This window comes from Octopus sinensis, linkage group LG16, assembly GCF_006345805.1.
Source record: "Octopus sinensis linkage group LG16, ASM634580v1, whole genome shotgun sequence".
Lineage (NCBI taxonomy): Eukaryota > Metazoa > Mollusca > Cephalopoda > Octopoda > Octopodidae > Octopus > Octopus sinensis.
Window position 1 is genome coordinate 3,650,612 of NC_043012.1, and position 17,220 is coordinate 3,667,831.

Below are 17,220 nucleotides of genomic sequence, written 5' to 3' on the forward strand. Positions count from 1 at the left end.
CAGAAACTGGGAAACTGGGCCCATGAGCCTGGCTAGGCTTGAAAAGGGTGAGAAATAAAGAATTATAACAATATCGAAAAATACCTTAGGAATGAGAACCAGGGTTTGAAATTTCCCCAAGACACCTGATGAAGGCTAGTGGAGGGGGGTGTATATCAGCCGAAACATTGTGTTAACAACAAACAAGATGAGGACAAATATCCGTCGAATGTAAATAATGTACAGAATTCCTCATCTCTTAAATATAGAACTGTATAATCATCTTCATCCCTTATATTTTCCATGCTGGATGTTTTGACAAGAGCTGGCAAGTCAGAGGGTTGTGTCTCTGCATTGGCACAGTTTCTACAACCAGATGTTCCTCTTAATGCCAACCACTTTATAGAGTGTGCTGGGTGCTTTTCACATGGCACCAGCACCAGCACCAAGTAATTTTCTAGACAAAGGTACCTTGACTGGGAAGGGATGATTATTAATTCTAAATATTTTCTTGGCCTTAGTTTGTGTTTGTGTCTTCTCTCTTGGCAAATCATCTTAAGTTGTGTGGAAAAATACAGGAATTGTTGCTTGGTTAAGAAGTTTGCTTCAGAGCCAGGTTTGATCCTACTGTATGGCTAGTTTCTTCTACCGTAGGTTCAAGTTGATCATTGCTTTGCAAGTGAAATTTAACAGACTGAAAGCCGTTTGTGTGTGTGTGTGCATATGCATACGTACCTGTGTGTGTGTGTGTGTCTGTGCCTGCATGCATGTGTGTGTGTGTACTTTCAAGCGTGATTGTGTGTGCCTGCTTGTGCACATGTGTGCGTCTTTGCATTGACATCACTCGGGCAGTGGTGATGTTTATAGATATCACACAGCTTGGTAGTTCTGTGTGCAGACACTAGTGGATTAGCCTACTTTAGTTGAAAACAAGAGCCAGCAGTGGGAAGGCCATTTGGCCACTAAATACTACCTCAGGAAGTCTTGTCTAGTTCATGTCAACAAGGAAACAAAAACAGAAAAAAAACAGACATAAAAATGATGATGATGGTGTATTTTTTCTAAAACTCCTGTATATTAATATTATCTGAATGACATTTGCACTTTATGTATCCATTACTTCTTGTCTCAGTTATATTTCACTTGAACAACATTTGTTTTTCAGGTTCAGGGCCAACCATAATCCAGTCATTTTTCTGTAATTCACACAACTTGTTCAAGTTAGCTGTGATCAGATGCATCTTTGTGGTGCAGCCCTCTGTCATGTTCTGGTCTGACTGTTCTGTACAACCGTAGCAAATCGTGTGTAGATAGATGGAGTTTTATAGTAAGTAGGTTCGAAGTAGTGTTTAGTGAAAATCCATAAAGTAGCTAATCTGTTTTTCAACTTATTATCTCGAACAGTATTGAAATCCTTTGTTTAATTACTTGCGACATGCAATACAGCGGATGTGAGATTGAATATCAAAGAAGTGCAATTACTGGATTGTTAATGAGAAGACAGACATTTAAATGGCTTTCTATTGCATTACTCGCTAGTTTTAGAAATTAATTACATTTAATAACTTTATTGTCTGATAATTTTATTTAATATGTTTGTTAAATCAAATGTGGAATTCCTTTCAATCTCTTTCAAACTTTGTCTGCAAAATAACGATATTATTTTATCAATTTACATTCTGTGTGTGTGTGTGTGTTTGTGTATATTTATGCAAATGTGTGCATTCGTCAGTGGGTGTATGCATTGCTTCAATAACTTAATTTATAATGTTTACAAATAATGCATATAACTGTATTTTAAATAAATATATATTGTAATTATTTCCTTCAATGTTTTCTAATTTAGTCTTTGTTATTGGGATTTTCTATCTTTGCTTAATACATTCCTTCTCCCACTCACAGAAGACAAGATACAATAAAAGATTTTATTTATTAGTTTCATACAACAGAGAGAGAAGCAGAAATGTCTTATATATGTTTGTAAAGATGATTTTGAATAACATGATAATTTTTCATCTATACAAAGAAAGAAATAATATTTTTCTCTTTTATTTGTGATTAATTTTTCAGTTATGAAAATAATATATTCAATCTGAAATCACTGATTGGAAATTTCTTATGTATTGTTTTGTATCATTCCTGAGTGACATAGTGTTCTTGTAATGAATCTTCTAGAGTCTTTGTTTAAAGATCATCAATTTAACTCTCAACTGTCATTTCATTGCATCCTACTAGCCAATATCCTCTTTTATTTCTTAAAAAAATATATAAAAAGTACCATTTTTAACTCACAGATGAGCAATAAAACGTTGGGATGAAGAGATAGATAGATAGGGGGAGGGGCTAGTGTTGCTATTAAAAACCTCTGTTGCAATTCAGGAAATTATTATTTTTATTGTGAGATCAATACATCTAAAAAAAAAAAGTTTGTAATAAATGATATTGATTTTTATTGATATTAATAATAATATTTTGAAGGTGAATAGCATGAAGATGTCAACTTATTCTATTAAATTATTGACTAGTATATTTGTTTATCACACTAGTAACTTACTCAGATGGTCATTTCTTTAATGGCGTGTCAATTTTGGAGAATTCCTCCACTTGCCATTTGGTGTTGGTACCACTTGTCACCAAGCCATTGATCTACCATATCTGGAAGCAGATATAATTCCAATAAAGCAAGAATTTATCTTGTATGTTATGTAATATACCCACATTTGTCCTTTTCATGCAAAAATATTCCACTAGCCATTCTGGGCTATTTCTCTCGGCTCATTTCCATTCATTATGCTATTGGGTAACATACTGGTCAATCACAAGTAACCTGCTGAAATGATCTGGTACTTAACTAACCTATTCTGAAAAGGGGTAGGACACTCTGTAAAGTGGTTGACGAATGAATGGAGGTAACAAATGAGTGAATTCCTTTGGGGCTGCTGAGAACTTGGAAGTTTCTCTTGTGTTGGTGACATGATAAAATGCCCCTTGTAACCTCTGTAAAATGATCAGTGTTATAGCTTGAGCTAGACCAGCCCTGATTCAGCTGACCTCTGATGAAAAGTATCCTAGTCATGAGTATCTTGTCTTTTTAGGGGAATCTAGGACTACACTATCTACTTTGTTCTTGTCCTTACCTTTTTTTTCTCTTTTATTAAAATAGTAGACATGATGTGAGAAAAATCTGACACCATCACCACCACTGTCACCATCATCACCACTACCCCCCTCCATCTTCATCACCATTACTACCACCATCATCACCACCACCACTACCACCACTTTCAACTTGGACATAAGTGAGTCAGTGAAGTAGCCTTTATGTGATTGCTGGAAATCCTGGTTCTACTCAAATAGTAACCAATCTGCTAGAATAGTAACCAAGTCTCCTACCAGCTTAAACAAAAAGGACTCATTAGAGGATATAGTCCTAGATGTAAAAAGAAACAGGATGATCATGGCTGGAATGTCCTTGATCATACATATGCTCAATTAGAGCTGATTTAAGCCTATGCAATAACATTTGCCATAACTACATGTTATCCTTCAAGTAAATGCCTTCATAAGTGGAGGGAAAACAATTAAAAATCGAACACTGGAAACCATCTTGTAATGAAATTAGAAAAATTCATACTACAGATTTAAACATTACACTCTGTCACCTGGCATGTTTGGCTAAATCCCACTACAGTTAATATTTGATCATTTTTACTTATAGTGTGTGTGGGTGGGTGGGGTGCACGTGTGCTCTGAGCATTTTGTAAAACCTATGTACTACCTTTCCATTTGATTTAGTCCTGATTGTTTCAACATTGCTGAGGTTGCTAAACAGGTTCGGCTTGGCTTTTTTCCTCCCAGTCTTTTTCCTTGTTTGAACTTACTTCTCGATAAACATTACACATTCTCCTTCCTGTTTGGAAATGGTAAATCAAGATATGAACATTATACTGTGAAAAAAAAAAAAAAAAAAAAATCTATCTTTGTGTGATAGCAACTTCACAAGCAACGTTTTGTCAGCTACACTCCATCATGGTATGTGTCACCAAGTGAGCGTATGTAATTGCATGCATGCTTGTGTGTATGTGTTTTTGTATATGTTGAGGAAGCGGTGAATAGTTCTTGGATGCAATCAATGGTGTATTTATTGTAGTAGTTTGACTGGAATGAGTCATCATAAGAAGATGCATATGTGAAGACAATAAACTAAACTTCACTGGTAAATAATGAGTGTATCATTGGTAGATTTTAAGAGAAAAACCACAGATTTCCAGATAGTCTGGGAAAGAGAGGACGAAGGCTTGTGTGACTTACAAGGTGTAAAATTAAGAGTAGGTAGTTTTTCTGCTTGGTTGTTTTTGATGTTTTTATTTGCTTTTAGCTTTTGCCAGAAATAACATAGGTTTACCACTTTAAACAGATTGAACACATTGGGAAGTTTTAGTGATGATCTGTATGCAAGCTGAAGAGAAGGAAGCTTATCAATTCCATTACTGCTGCTAGCAATAATGAAGGCTTTTACAGATTCTAAATAGTAATTCTAATAACATGCTAAACCATTTTAAGTACAAGAGCACTGACAATGGTTAATTCTGAAGTGTTAGGATAAGTTAATATGAGAAATGGATAGGTTTAGAGATTTAGAATTAGTTATGTTAGAATTATCTTGTTGGAAGTAAAATCTTTGATGTTATTGGCTGCTAAAAGATCTGAACCTTGTTACTTACTCTTTGAGTAGAACCAGGATTTCCAGTCTTCTGTGAATGTATTCTGTTATAGTTACAGTTGAGTAGTTTACTCTTTTCTCTCTTTCTCTTTTACTTGTTTCAGTCATTTGACTGCGGCCATGCTGGAGCACCGCCTTTAGTCGAACAAATCGACCCCGGGACTTATTCTTTGTAAGCCTATTACTTATTCTATCAGTCTTTTTTGCCGAACCGCTGAATTATGGGACATAAACACACCAGCATTGGTTGTCAAGTGATGTTGGGGGGGTGGGGACAAATACAGACATACAAACACACACACATACATATATATACATATACATATATACGACGGGCTTCTTTCAGTTTCTGTCTACCAAATCCACTCACAAGGCTTTGGTCAGCCGAGGCTATAGTAGAAGGCACTTACCCAAGGTGCCACACAGTGGGACTGAACACAGAACCATGTGGTTGGTAAGCAAGCTACTTATCACACAGCCACTCCTACACCTATATATATTCTTCATTCATATGATCAGGTTCTGACTGGAATTGGGTATTTTCCTAATGTAGATTGATCAGATATATTGCTGTAGACATACAATGATCAAATGAATGAAGGTGTTGTTTAACTTCCAAGTTATAAACATGGATGTATGGTTAAAAAGTTCACTTTACAGCTGTATGGTTCCGTTTTGTAGTCAGAGTATCTCTCCTAGATCTGTATGTATGTCCCCTAGATCTGTGTGTATAAAAATTGTACTGGGGGTCACTGAGAAAGTCAAGAAACTGAAGGAAATAAAGGAAGTGGTTGTTTATGATTGTTTCCTTGGAAGAGAAAGATTAGTTTACCCCCCCCCCCCCCACACTACCAGTCAACTCTATTGGGCAAACCTATGATCAAAGATATTCCTGCCTAGAGCATCCTGTGTACAGAGAACCCATGAGCACATTATCCAGTGAGCCTTTTTAAAAAAAAAGTAGGATCTGACATGAAGGTGATTTACCTGTTATTTCTAGCAGATTGAGTGACCCTGTAGAGTCTCCTTCATTAGCATCAACTCATTGTTTGGTGTTTAATTGAAGAAAAAGGACTGAATGCTTTATTGTGTCAGGGCAGCTGGAGAAGTTCTTGAGCCATAGAGTGGACCTTGAATCCAAAATTAAAAGTAAATATAGAATTGCTACTTAAATTTGCTATGTTGTTTGATGGGTAGTTCATAAGTGCATTTTACAAAGTGGATCGCAGGATGGTCTGCGGTGCTTACTTTGGATTGAGGGGCGACCTGCTGTGCTTGAAGAGATCTATTGAGTCAAGTACATCAACATCAAAATAAAAATCAAATGCAATTGTAGATGTGATACCCATGCTGGTGGCACATAAAAAGCACCATCCGAACGTGACCAATGCCAGTGCTGCCTTCGCTGGCTTCCGTGCCGGTGGCACGTAAAAAGCATCAACCGATCGTGACCGTTGCCAGCATACTCTGGCCCCTGTGCCGGTGGCATGTAAAAAGCACCCACTACACTCACAGAGTGGTTGGCATTAGAAAGGGCATCCAGCTGTAGAAACACTGCCAGATCAGACTGGAGCCTGGCGCAGCCTCCTGGCTTCTCAGACCCCAGTCAAACTGTCTAACCCATGCTAGCATGGAAAACGGATGTTAAATGATAATGATGATGATGATGATTTCTGTTGAGATGCTTTATGTTTCTTTCAATTAATTTTAAATATAACAAAGAATTTAGTAAAATAATTTAGTTATCATTAAGTGTTAGGAACATAAATTGTGACTAAGGTTTGGTGAAAGATTCTAATTCAGAGCTTTTGAAAACTAAACATTTGTACTACAGAGCCAGAGGCGGTTTCAGGCAGGTTGGTATCAGAAGGGTTAATGAAGAAGAGACCCTCTTGGAATCAGAAGCCTCGACTGTCTGCTGGTTTTTTTTAATGGATCAATGGATGGAGGCAACCTTAGCAGTCTTTATAAACATCTTCAGTTTTATAGCTTCTTGGTGCACCACTGAGCTGCCATTTGGAAATGTTACCTACAATTGAGGAGCATCTTAGCCAGAAGAGATTTATCTCCTATCAACTAAAAACCATATTGATAGACTAAAGCCTCAGACCTCACAGGCTGCTTCAGTTAAAATAATCACTTGACCCCTACCTATGATTGAGAGACCACTAGATGTAGTGGCTGAAAGAAAGACTGAATGAAATAGTCATAATTTCCTTCAGTCACAATCATCTTTCACTCAATCTCTCTCACTCACACACATTTTCTTACACATTCTCTCACACACACACACATTTTCTTATATATGCACTCTCTCTCTCTCTTTCTCTCATTCACACACATCCTCTCACTATGTCTCCCACTCCCACTTTATCTCACAGTCTCTCTTTCTCACTCAGTCTCACACACTATCTCTCTCTCTCTCTCTCTTGCACATACACATTGTCTTACACACTATATATATATATATCGTTCAGCCTCACACTCACACTTTATCTCGCAGTCTCCTCTCTCCCCCTTCATTTGATCTCATACTTTGCCTCTCATCCGATCTCACTCTCTCTACTTTCACTACCTCTCTCCCTCTCCCCTTCTGTCTTTCTCCCTCTCTCTCACCCTCTCTCTCTCTCCTCTCTATTACAGATACTCGTATTGTTTTGCTAGGCTTTAAAAAAAAATGAACATAATTTATCTATTTATGGTCTAACAAAAGTTAAGACCCATTCTGCATTGCACATAAATACACACACACACACACACACATATATACATATACACGCGTGTACATACTCCCCACGTACATGCATATGCAATGTGCATGCCTATTCAACATGCAACATACAAACATATACTTGCTGCACATACATAATCCCCTCGTGCACCTGCATAGACTTACAGGAAGAATCTGTAACGTAACCATTATTTCGATTCTAAATTCTTCCTGTAGTCTTTTCTGCTGTGGTTTTCAGAGTTTCATTTTTCTTTCGTTCCCCACCTCACCTCCACCATCTTATTGTTACTTTAAGAATTCTTATTTGCCAACTGTTAAATTCCAGACTTTTCTCTCAAAGACAACTGGTAATCGATTATTTTAGAAAGACATTCATTGAAATTTGAAGTTTGTTTTGTTTTTGTTTTTGTTTCATTTTGTTTCAATTTTGGAGTAAAATGGTATTTTTCTTTCTTGTTTCCTTTTTTTTTTCTTTTTGCTGTTGTTGTTGTTTTGGCTTAGACACATTACTGATAGCAAATATCACTTATTTCTGCCATGAACTTAAGTCACAATAACAACAATGACAACAACAAGAACAGCAACTTCATTAATGATTGTTTCATCAAATGAGAGTATGAGTGTGTCTATTTTAAAATGCTTCTTTTGATGTCTTCATTACAGAATCTATTTATTGGAGAAAAATCTCCAGGACTCCAAACTGAAACCGCTTCATGCACTATATCATTATCAAAAACTGCAACTTAATTTATTTTGATTTTGTTGTTGTTGCTGGTATTATTATTATTATTATTTTTATTTGTGTGTGTATGTGTTTCTTGTTGGAAAATCAATTAAAATTTTGAACATTTAGTTTTGAGGATTCTCTTACTTTTTGACTTTTACTAATTTATTGCTGTTTTTGTCAATACTTTTACTTACAAGATCTTACTGTTTATATATATAGGCGCAGGAGTGGCTGTGTGGTATGTAGCCTGCTTACCAACCACATGGTTCCGGGTTCAGTCCCACTGAGTGGCACCTTGGGCAAGTGTCTTCTACTATAGCCTCGGGCTGACCAAAGCCTTGTGAGTGGATTTGGTAGATGGAAACTGAAAGAAGCCTGTCATATATATGTATATATATGTGTGTTTGTGTGTCTGTGTTTGTTCCTCCAACATCGCTTGACAACCGATGCTGGTGTGTCTACGTCTATGTAACTTAGCGGTTTGGCCAATAGAATAAGTACTAGGCTTACAAAGAATAAGTCTTGGGGTCAATTTGCTCAACTAAAGGTGGTGCTCCAGCATGGCCGCAGTCAAATGACGGAAACAGGTAAAAGAGTATATTTAATATATATATATATATCACTAGCCACTACACATTCTTTATTTTCTCTCCTTGTTTCTTTGTGTTCCTTTCTGTGGAAGAGCGTAAGCTCGAAACGTTAAATACTTTTTCACTTCCCGAGCATTATACTAATACATCTGTATACTGAGACCCTCTTTGGTCATGACTGACTGTGGGATTGCACCTAGAAAGTTGCCCTCCCAGGTACAAGTCCAGGCAAAGTTATTTATGGAAGATCAGCAGTCGCCCATGCATACCGGCCTCCCCTCTCCACACCACCAGTGTTATCCAAGGGAAAGGCAATGGCCGATACATTTTGGCACCTGTGATGTCACAACTCATTTGTACAGCTGAGTGAACTGGAGCAACGTGAAATAAAGTGTCTTGCTCAAGAACACAACACGCAGCCTGGTCCAGGATTTAAACTCACAATCACACAATTGTAAGTTCGACACTCTAACCACTGAACCATGCGCCTTCACCAAATGTATAAATAATAGAAAAATAAACTACAGAAATAAACCCCAATGTGATTTAAAGTGAGGTACTCAAGTACTTTAGAGTGTCTGGTCTGTTGTTCTCCTTTCTAGCTACTTCCACTCTTTCTTTAAAATTAAGTATTAAAGAAAACATCGCTAAATAGGTCAAACAATTAGAAATGTGTCAATGAAATCTATGTATTTTCAAATATCAAATATAGAGATCTCATAGGAAAGAATCTTATATCTTTCATTTATTTCAGTCATTGGATGGCAGCCTTTTAGGGCACCACCTTGAAGAGTTATAGTCAAACAAATTGACTCCAGTGCTTATTTTTTTTTAGTTTTTTTAAGCCTTGTGCTTATTCTATTGGTGTCTTAAGCTGAATTACCAAACCACGAGGATGTAAACAAACCAATACCAGTCATCAAGTAGTGAAAGGGAACAAACACAAACAGGCAGACATATATATACAATGAGTTATTTTTAGTTTCTTTCTACCAAAATCCACTCACAAGGTTTTGGTCAGACAGGGACTATAGTAGAGACACTTGCCCAAGTTGCCGCACAGTGGGACTGAACCCAGAACGATGCGGTTGGGAAGCAAACATCTTACCACACAACCACACCTGCACCTTTTCATTAAAGTGAAATTTTCATCTGCCATTGATAAGTTTCTCATTTTAAATCTCACTCTAAAAAAACAGATCAGAATAAAAAAAAACAAGCAAAAACCCTCCAGTAGTTGTCATTTTGTTTGAAATAAATATCGACTGATGTGTTTAGTTAAGTCCACATTGACACAGTTGTATTGAACTAGTTTTGATTCAAATTAGTAAATGTTTGGATTAAAATTAGTAAGTCCTTGGCAAATACTCTGACATCGGTAGTGGCTTAAGCTTTGTAAATTTCAGCCATTTTTGTTTTAGGCAAACATAGGTGTAGGTATGGCCGTGTGGTTTGGATGTTTGCTTTGCAGCTACATAGTTCTGGGTTCAATTGCACTGCTTGGCACCTTGGGCAAATACCTTCTTCTGTAACCCTATGTCAACCAATGTTTTCTGAGTGAAACTGGTAGATGGAAAGTGTTTTATATATATATATATATATATATATATATATATATTGATTAGCTCCTATGAGCCTGACTGGTCCCCATACCAGTGGCATGTAAAAAGCACCCACTACACTCTTGGAGTGGTTGGTGTTAGGAAGGGCATCCAGCTGTAGAAAACTTGCCAGATCAGATTGGAGCACGGTGCAGCCTCCTGGCTTTCTAGTCCTCAATCAAACTGCCCAACCCATGCCAGCACGGAAAGTAGACATTAAATGATGATGATACACACACACTCACACACACACACACACACAATATGAACACAGATGGGTTGAGCTTCACTACATCTGTTTCAGACACATTTTTTTTATTGATGAACAAATCAGTTGCATCATGAAAAAAAATGTTTTCTTCAGATGACTAAAAATTTAAATCCAAGATTGAACATTTAAGATTTGGTTCATAATGAATATATTTTTTGATTCCCTCATCTTGATGACAATCAGGTGTGTGTGTGTGTGTGTGTGTGTGTGTGTGTGTGTGTGCACGTGCATACATATATCTTTAAGAACTAGTATTGATTTGATTACATTCTTCTAACATATATAACAGTTTGGTGAAAATATATAGATGGATACTAGGAGCAATTTGATCAGCTAAACTCTACATCCAAGGCAGTTCTTCAGCAGATTCACAGACCAATAAATGGAACCAGCTAAAGAATAAAAGACAAGAATGATGTTACTCTCTATGCATTCTGGAAATTATTTAGAGTTTTGGTGCAATACTTTCTATTTCTTCAATTTTGCTATAAACTAATTTGTTTGGAGTTGCAATTATGACTGTAAACTATAAAATAATAAAGTATCCCTAAATTTAATTTCACAAGACAGTAAATGATATTCATCATTTAACATCCGTTTTCCATGCTGGCATGGGTTGGACAGTTTGACAAGAGATGACAAGCCAGAGCGCTGCACCAGGCTCCAGTTGTCTGTTTTGGTATGGTTTCTATGAATGGATGCCCTTCCTGTGCCAATCACTTTACAGAGCGTACTGGGTGCCAGCATGAGTGCTTATTTTTCTTTTGTTTTTAACCACTATATTTTATAAGGTGTTTTTTGTTCTTTTCCTTTAATCTCAATATGTCCTGAGCATGGCTAGCAAATGAAGCATTCATCAATTGTATGCTGTCCACATTTTTTTGTTTAACTCATGTCAACCCTAATTGAGAAAACCTATGATCAGTGATGTTCCAACCATGCCCTTTTTTTTCCTGATATAGTGTATCTGAGACTACATTATTAAATGTGTCCTTTTATTTTATTTTTTTGTTTTTCTGTAGTGTGCAATTTGAGGGAGATTTGGCCACTATTTCTAACTGTATACTGGTTACCTTGTTGGTTTATACTGCTTACAATGCTGAACTGTATTTCTTTGTATTCCCAATAAGGATTTATTATTTGCCACAAGAGCAATGGATGATGGGACATTACATAGACAGTGTTAGAAGTGGCATTGGGATTTACATTGAAATCAGTTAAGATAAGGCAAGAATGGTGTTACACTGTATGCATTCTAGAAATAATTTAGAGTTTTGTCCTGAGAGAAGGGCCATCACATAAGACCAGCGAAGGAACCTCACAGATTCTGGATTACTCTAACAAAAGCATCCTCTTTCAGCTCTCATTCTTTCATCTAGATTTGCATTCTGAAAGTTGGCTCCTTTACTCAGACCATGTTTGCATTCTCATTCATCTTTCAACAAATTTACTGAGGTGGAGAGGAGAGGGTAGCATGTTCCTCTTAATCCTTATCTTCCCTTATAAGTGAAACTTGAAAAGATGAGGGCTTGGCCAAAGAAGAAAATATCTGTCTTATAGTCTATTGAAATTCAAGTGTTTTCTCATGGATTCAGTGCTAGCAGCTGTGGTGATTGGTCTTGGATGGGGTGTGTAACATTGACCCTTTGTCCAGGCTGGTATTCTAATGACATTACAACTCATAATTTTTTCTATCTTTTAACCTAAATAGAGGAATAATTTCTACATACCAAATATATCAAATACATATTTTTAATACTGTATATATTTATTTTTCATGTGTGTGTATGTAGTCTGACATCTGCAATTTGTTTATAGAAACTAATGGCATATTTTGACAAATTCATATTTTACTTCCATTGAAAGTTAGTGTTACCACTGGAAAAAAAAAATAATAATAATATCCATTCAGTTCTGGTTTATGTAAAATATTTCTAGATTTCATTTATAACAAATGGTGTGAAAATAGGAATAAGTGAGCTCCTTCTCTGTTATTTCCGCTTCAGTTTCAATTCCTTATTCAGGCATTCTTCATCAGGTATGTTTTATATAACTTAGAGAAAAGCCTGAGTGTGACAAAACACACCCCAGTCCCTTCCTAAAATATATAGCTTTATGCTCTCTCTCTCTCTCTCTCTCTCTCTCTCTCTCTCTCTCTCTCTCTCTCATCTTTCTCACTTTCTCTCCCTCCCTCTGCCCTCTCTCTCTCTCTCAGATGACTCTCCTTTACCTTATCAGTCAATAATAACATTGGATTGTTTAATACATTGGACTTGCAAGTCTGTACAAATCAAAACCTCTCTATGCAATACCATATTGATTATAAACCTCCTTTAATAGTAGTGCATCTGATGAAAATACAAACAACTTTTTTTTTGTCTGAATTTCGTAGAAGCAATGGATATTGATGTCAAATTATTGTAATCAACAAGCATAAATTGATGTGTGTGTGTGTGTGTGTGTGTCTGTGTGCACTGAAATTTGTTCATTTTGACTCTTAGTTTCACTGTTCTCTTTGACAAGCTTGTAGAATTGTTAAAGCATCAGATAAAATGCTTAATGGCGTTGCTTCTGGCTTCTTATGCTTTGTGTTCAAATTCCACTGAAGTTGACTTTGCCTTTCATTTTTTCGGGATTGATAAAATAAAGTACCTGTCATGTGCTGGGGGTCAGTGTAATTGACTTACCCACTTCCTCTAAAATTTACTGGCCTTGCACCAAAATTTGAAACCTCTAATTTAAGATGCCATATAAAAGAACAAACAACCTCTTAAACTGTGATTGTGAATCAAACCTCTTATCCACACCACTGTGTGTTTACTGTAATTCTGATCTTAAGAAGTCTAAAGAACAATTTTTCAGAAGTCTTACAAGAGTTCGTCTTTTTTTTAAATATGTTTTTAATACAAGAAGTACAAAACATATTTTCAGCATTAACAACAGTTTGTTTGCTTGATTCAAACAGAAATAATATTGCTGAGATCTTAAACTACTTTATTTACTGTACTATAATTAGTGTTACTTACCTGGACAAGCGAGACTGCCTGGTTGATAACAGGTTCCAGTACTATTTGTTGACTGAGAGATTAATGTTGGGCAGGAGCATCCTCTTGGAAAAAACTCACCTTCCACAAAGCACTGATTGCATTTACAAAACTCCCGCCTGTTGTACATAAGATGGAAAGAAATGGATGAATGTGGTTCTCATATTGTGGTTTGAAATCCATCTTGCCGAGAAATGGTCATTGACCCTTCACCTATTTCTTTTAAAATACACTGTCTTTATTTCAATTAATTATGAAAATAATGAATTTAGTAAAATAATTTTATCATTATTAAGCTAATACTGAGATAAGTGAAGCAGTCAACAGCTTTGACATTCTCACCTGCGACAGGGACAGACAAGGTGGAGTCCCCCAAGAAGTCAACGAAGGACTGGAATCTTGTCTTGGCCTAAGTGTGTCTAAGGCCAAATGGTTCCACTTCCTCACACAGGGAAAGGAGAACACTTCTTAAAACATTCACTCACTTGGCAAGAAAAACTGCCCCATGGTCATGATAGATGAGGAGGTATTTCGCAGAGATATGAGAACTGATTGGAACTCTGTTTGACAGCTTGTCTGGAAGGAATGAGAAAATACCAGAAAATGGTGAATGCAGCAACATGCTGCAATGACGCATGCCCCCACATTCGACTTGACTTGATTATTAATTAGCATTTAGAATACAATTAGCACTGAATTTTGATGGAAGGTTTTAATGTAGATCACTGTAAAACAATAAGCCTGTATCATAGAACCAGAAGCAGTCTCAGAAGGGTTTGTACCAAAAATGTTCACAATGTACCAAAATGGCGGTGCCCCAGCATAAATGGCGGTGCCCCAGCATGGCCACAGCTCATAAGCTGAAACTAGAATCAATCAATCAATCAATCAATCAATCATAGGCGTAAGAGTGGCTGTGTGGTAAGTAGCTTGCTTACGCACTACATGGTTCCAGGTTCAGTCCCACTGTGTGGCACCTTGGGCAAGTGTCTTTTACTTTAGCCTCAGGCCGACCAAAGCCTTGTGAGTGGATTTGGTAGATGGAAACTGAAAGAAGCCCATCGTATATATGTATGTATATATATATATATATATATATATATGTGTGTGTGTGTGTGTATGTGTGTATGTGTGTGTGTGTATATATGTTTGTGTGTCTGTGTTTGTCCCCCCATCATCGCTTGACAACCGATGGTGGTGTGTTTATGTCCCCGTAGCTTATCAGTTCGGCAAAAGAGACCAATAGAATAAGTACTAGGCTTACAAAGAATAAATCTTGGGGTCGATTTGCTCGACTAAAGGCGGTGCTCCAGCATGGCCACAGTCAAATGACTGAAACAAGTAAAAGAGTATATTGACTTTGCTATGAGCATCATCATCATCATCATCATCATTGTTTAATGTCCGTTTTCCATGCTGGCATGGGTTGAACAGTTTGACAGGATCTGTTAAGCTGGAGGGCTGTCCAGACTCTGACTCTTGTAGCATGGTTTCTACAGCTGGATGCCCTTCCTAATGCCAACCACTTTATAGAGTGTATTGGATGCCTTTTACGTACCTCTAGCACAGGTGCATTTATGCAGCAGTGGCACGAGCACTTTTTATGTGGCATTGGCAGCACTTGTAAAGGACAAGCCTGTATGTATGGGCATAATTTTTATTTATTTCAAATAAATGTCATTCCAGCCATTCGTCATTGATAACAAACTAGTAAAAGAAATTTAATTTCTTACTGCTGGCTGTATTTGGAAATGGAGACCTAATTTCAATATTATGTATTTAGAAATATTGATTGAAAACTTTATAAAATTATTTATAACTATTTGTTCTTTTTTATTTTATATTTTTTTTTTATTTAGAGATTTTATTTTAGTCAGTGGATGACATGTTTAATATTCTGACAAAAAAAAAAACAGGTGATCATCAATATTATTTACTCATTAACAAGCTAAATAGGAAGCTTCTACACATTCACTCAACTAGCTAGAAATAGTAGCCAAATCCCCTCAAATTATACATTACTATCTTAAAAAATAAGCTGAATACATTTGATAATGATATAATCTTAGATATATTGCCTGAACAAAAGTGAGGTACAGTGGTTATGGTTGGAGCATCTTTGATTGCAGGTATACTGAATCAAGGCTGACCTGCAGTTAAACACTATGACCACCACTACAATAATCAACATCCAAAGAGGAATCCTTTTTTTTACAGTCATTTGCCCAACAAGAAATAGCAACCAAACTACCTTTAAATCACATACTGCTCTCTTTAAAAAAATTTTTTTAAAGGACATGTAGTTTTTGCATCCTCTATCTGAAAAATATAAGTTTGGATGATCTAAAAAAAAAAGCTATGAAATTATTTACAAATCTACCATGAAGTCAATTATCCCTAAACTCTATAGCTTTAGAAGGCTACAGGCACTGTTCTTCCTCCTTAGATTAAATAATTAAAAAAATCTGATCAGTATGACCAGAATTAAAAGTACACTAACCCTTTCTTTCTATCACAACCATGTGAAGAAATAATTAAAACTGACTCTGTGTGTGTGTGTGTGTGTGTGTGTGTGTATGATTTCTAGATGTGTTTGCATTTCTTTTCTATTAATAATTATGTTTGTATTGGGTGTGAAACAATTATTTCATGAAAAGCGTTTGAGGTATACAAACCAATTAGAAGCTCTATATTTAATATGTATATTAAACCTGTATGTCCTCATCCTCTTATTCCTCATTAATCCTCCTCCTAATCATCCTCATTATCATCATCAGCTTCATTGTCTCGTATTTACATATTCCACCACCACTTTTCTAAATACACTTTTCTAAGTGTGATCCTGCTTTGTAGTCCCAGCTCTTTTAGCTCCTTGCATTCATTTTAATTGATATTCACATCAAATCAACCCAGTTATATATAATATATTCACTGTACTTTGTTATTTATGAATTTATACTGACACCAGTTCAGGTCTGATTGGTGATACATATCCAATATGTTTTGTTAGCTTATACACATCAAATCATCCCAGATTTATAACAATAGTGCCTTCTGTACTTTTGTTATCATTCTATATGCAGATTAGATCAACTGTGATATATTGTTCATCTACTATATTTCTTTGTCATTCTCTCCACAAATTACCTTGTTCTTTACTTTGGTAATTTTATTTAAATCTAGTCTACTGTAGTAAATTTCATCAGCCCTTCCCCCCCCCACCATAAGTCCTGGGGACGATTTGCTCGACTAAAGGCAGTGCTCCAGCATGGCTGCAATCAAATGACTGAAACAAGTAAAAGAGTAGACCTATCATTGAATGTCTTCCACTTATGACCATCCTGTCTTTTATTCAGAGTGGTCAGAGGGTTTTCCAGCTGCAGTTCCTTGTTGGTTGACTGACCGTGTAGAAGGTTCCTTGTTTGGTTCTTGTTTCAGTTGTTTATATCATTAGGGAGTAAAATAAAAAAAAAATTTTTAATTGATTTTTTTTTTGTTCTGGATTATTTAATCTTAAATTAATCCTGAAATAAAAATTAATGTTTCTCTTTTCA

At 36.3% G+C, this 17,220-nt stretch overlaps 1 protein-coding gene and 1 long non-coding RNA gene across 3 annotated transcripts in view; one reads left to right on the forward strand and one right to left on the reverse strand.

Annotated features, from left to right (window-relative positions):
* Positions 1-17,220, forward strand: part of LOC115220541 (homer protein homolog 2) — a 207,674-nt gene that overhangs the window by 31,168 nt on the left and 159,286 nt on the right. The gene's annotated exons all lie outside the window — the stretch shown is intronic.
* LOC118766474 overlaps positions 2,078-17,220 on the reverse strand; it is a 70,251-nt gene continuing 55,108 nt past the window's right edge. Inside the window, exons 3-5 of one of the 2 annotated variants that reach the window (XR_005002410.1) lie at positions 5,690-5,832; positions 3,758-3,889; positions 2,078-2,634 (exon numbers count right to left, since the gene is read on the reverse strand). This is a non-coding gene — a long non-coding RNA (uncharacterized LOC118766474). Of the gene's footprint in view, positions 2,635-3,757; positions 3,890-5,689; positions 5,833-10,829; positions 11,015-17,220 lie in introns of those variants that run through there. The other variant, XR_005002411.1, reaches the window with a different exon arrangement.